Below are 223 nucleotides of genomic sequence, written 5' to 3'. Positions count from 1 at the left end.
ATTTTTTGCACACGGCTCCCTGACTGACTTCCCATAACGTCACAGGAACATGTGAACCTGTTGGAAGGGCATGTCTCTGAAACTGCATCAGCGAACTGGTTGTGGAAACCCTAAACTCCAAATAGCGGATCGTTGTTTAACTTGTATTCTGAAATTTCTACGGAATTGTGTGTGCAGTGTGTGTGAGCGAAACAACACACACAGACACACATATGCGCACGAT

Source organism: Babylonia areolata, chromosome 3 (assembly GCF_041734735.1).
Source record: "Babylonia areolata isolate BAREFJ2019XMU chromosome 3, ASM4173473v1, whole genome shotgun sequence".
Classification (NCBI taxonomy): Eukaryota; Metazoa; Mollusca; class Gastropoda; order Neogastropoda; family Buccinidae; genus Babylonia; species Babylonia areolata.
This window is presented reverse-complemented; position numbering follows the sequence as displayed.